Source organism: Eriocheir sinensis, unplaced genomic scaffold (genome assembly GCF_024679095.1).
Source record: "Eriocheir sinensis breed Jianghai 21 unplaced genomic scaffold, ASM2467909v1 Scaffold264, whole genome shotgun sequence".
Lineage (NCBI taxonomy): Eukaryota > Metazoa > Arthropoda > Malacostraca > Decapoda > Varunidae > Eriocheir > Eriocheir sinensis.
In genome coordinates, this window is record NW_026111570.1 from 445,833 (window position 1) to 448,063 (window position 2,231).

General features: G+C 43.4%; 1 long non-coding RNA gene across 3 annotated transcripts; it reads right to left on the reverse strand.

Moving 5' to 3' along the window:
• Nucleotides 1-329: 329 nt before the first annotated feature.
• On the reverse strand, nt 330-2,005 carry LOC126991360 (uncharacterized). 3 transcript variants are annotated; one of them, XR_007745442.1, is made up of 5 exons: nt 1,089-2,005; nt 830-903; nt 682-755; nt 497-644; nt 330-459 (listed from the first exon to the last, which is right to left on the reverse strand). It is a non-coding gene; the product is annotated as an uncharacterized LOC126991360 (long non-coding RNA). The 3 variants fall into 3 exon arrangements; XR_007745441.1 differs by having other exon boundaries at nt 1,052-2,005; XR_007745440.1 differs by having other exon boundaries at nt 830-2,005.
• Between the last annotated feature and the right edge of the window lie 226 nt (nt 2,006-2,231).

The following is a 2,231-nucleotide window of genomic DNA, read 5'->3' on the forward strand; positions in this document are numbered from 1 at the left end:
GTAAAAGTCAGGGAAAAAATCTTGAAATAACAAACAAAAATAGGGAAGTAAATAAACAGATGCATCTCTCTCTCTCTCTCTCTCTCTCTCTCTCTCTCTCTCATTTGTTTGTGTCTGTGTCTCTGTGTGTGTGTGTGTGTGTGTGTGTGTGTGTGTGTGTGTGTGTGTGTGTGTGACCTCGTGACGCATTCCTGGCACAACTTAAGTCTGGCACTACCCCCCTCCCCACCTCCTCCCCCCTCCCGACCCTGGCACCACCCTCCTCCCTTCCCCTGATACATACATACTCCCCCCCCCCCCCTCTCTTCCACTGCCTGTCCCTCTTAACTATCATTCTTCCTTTTCCCTTCTCTCTCCCTGTTTCCTTTCCTTGCTATGCCATCTCCTTTTCTATTTCGTCTTCTTCCTGCTTTTGTTTCGACCTTTACTTTCCTCTGCTTCTCCTGCTTTTGTTTCGACCTTTACTTTCCTCTGCCTCTCCTGCTTTTGTTTCGACCTTTACTTTCCTCTGCTTCTCCTGCTTTTGTTTCGACCTTTACTTTCCTCTGCTTCTCCTGCTTTTGTTTCGACCTTTACTTTCCTCTGCTTCTCCTGCTTTTGTTTCGACCTTTACTTTCCTCTGCTTCTCCTGCTTTTGTTTCGACCTTTACTTTCCTCTACTTTTCCTGCTTTTGTTTCGACCTTTACTTTCCTCTGCTTCTCCTGCTTTTGTTTCGACCTTTACTTTCCTCTGCTTCTCCTGCTTTTGTTTCGACCTTTACTTTCCTCTACTTTTCCTGCTTTTGTTTCGACCTTTACTTTCCTCTACTTTTCCTGCTTTTGTTTCGACCTTTACTTTCCTCTGCTTCTCCTGCTTTTGTTTCGACCTTTACTTTCCTCTGCTTCTCCTGCTTTTGTTTCGACCTTTACTTTTCTCTGCTTCTCCTGCTTTTGTTTCGACCTTTACTTTTCTCTGCTTCTCCTGCTTTTGTTTCGACCTTTACTTTTCTCTGCTTCTCCTGCTTTTGTTTCGACCTTTACTTTTCTCTGCTTCTCCTGCTTTTGTTTCGACCTTTATTTTCCTCTGCTTCTCCTGCTTTTGTTTCGACCTTTATTTTCCTCTGCTTCTCCTGCTTTTGTTTCGACCTTTATTTTCCTCTGCTTCTCCTGCTTTTGTTTCGACCTTTACTTTCCTCCGCTGCCATCTTTGTTCCTCCTTTCCTGCCTCCTCTTCCCTTTCTTTCGTCTGTTGTTGCATTATTTAGTGCTTCTTTGAGTTCCTTTCCTGCCTACCACTCCACCTCCCCTTTTCCTTCCTAACTCCCTTTTGTTTCCATTCTCCACCCCTTGCCTATCACTTTCTTCTTTTTCATTTTATTCCTCTATTATATTTTCTATTTTCCTTCATATTTTCTTTCTTTTATTGTATCACTCCAACTTCACTCCTCACATTATCCATTCCTCTCCTTTTTCCTCTATCTCTCTCTCATTTTGTCTACATCTTTTTCCTATTCTTCTGTCAACTGTTCTACGTCTTGTCTCTCTTCTCTCAAGCATTCCTTTCTTTCGTGTAGTTTTCATCCCCTCTCTTCCTCCCATCACTTCTTCCATGACTTCTCCTTCCCTCCCTCTGTCCTTTCCTTCACCTTCTCTCCCTGTCTTCTTTCAACATATATATTTTCTTTCCCATTACCTTCTGTCCCTTTCACTATCCTATCTCTACAGTTTCCCTTCTTATATCACACTATAAACCCTTTCCCCCAGTGCACTTTCCCTTCTTTCCTATACTTTCTTTACGTTCCTCCTTTGGGTTTCTGCGTCTTCTTATAAATCAACTCATACAGTCTTCCTTTCCTCTCCTTTCACTCTTCAATTCTCTCTTCTCTATAGCTCTTTCTTCTGACCCAATCCTTCCCTTATTCATCAGTTATCTCTCTTTCATTCTCACGCTATCATCCCTTCTCTCCTTCCTTTCCTCTTCGTTAGTTAGTGCAGGCGACGCGACGGAATAATTTCACAACCGCGCCCTCGAGCTTAAATAATATCAACATTAGCGTTATTGTCTGCTCATCAGCGACTAATGACATTGTGATCAAATTATGGAATATGTATAGACTTTCGGGGAGGGAGGGGGAGGGGGAGGGGGAGGATACACACACACACACTCACACACACACACACACACACACACACACACACACACACACACACACACACACACACACACACAGACACACACACACACACAGACA